The sequence below is a fragment of the Phaenicophaeus curvirostris genome, chromosome 29, assembly GCF_032191515.1.
Source record: "Phaenicophaeus curvirostris isolate KB17595 chromosome 29, BPBGC_Pcur_1.0, whole genome shotgun sequence".
NCBI classification, from domain to species: Eukaryota; Metazoa; Chordata; class Aves; order Cuculiformes; family Cuculidae; genus Phaenicophaeus; species Phaenicophaeus curvirostris.
The window spans coordinates 4,096,594-4,097,030 of NC_091420.1; positions in this window are offsets into that span (position 1 = coordinate 4,096,594).

The following is a 437-nucleotide window of genomic DNA, read 5'->3' on the forward strand; positions in this document are numbered from 1 at the left end:
CACACACACACACACACACACACACATACACACAAAAAACGGGGACCCGGCCGGCGGAGGGATACGGTGACGTCATTTCCTCCTGGACGGCGGGGAGGTGCGGGGATTGGCGCGCGGCGCGGTGACGTCACTGCCCGGGGGGTTGGGGGGAAGGGGCGCGCGCCGAGGGCGCCGGGAGGGGGTCGGGGCTGAGGGCGGGCGGCGGGCTCCAGCACCCCCGGCGTGTCGCTCGGTGACCCCCTCGTGCCCACTCCCAGCCCTCTCAGCGTGTCCTCTTAGTGTCCCCTTCCAGTGTCCCCCCCAATATCCCCCTGGCCCCTCATTGTCGCCCCACCAGCCCCTCAGTGCTGCCTCCCCAGCGCTGCCCCCTCCCCCCCAGTGCCCCCCCCAACCCCTGGGCAAAACATAAGGAGGAATTTCTTCCCTCTGAGGGTGGG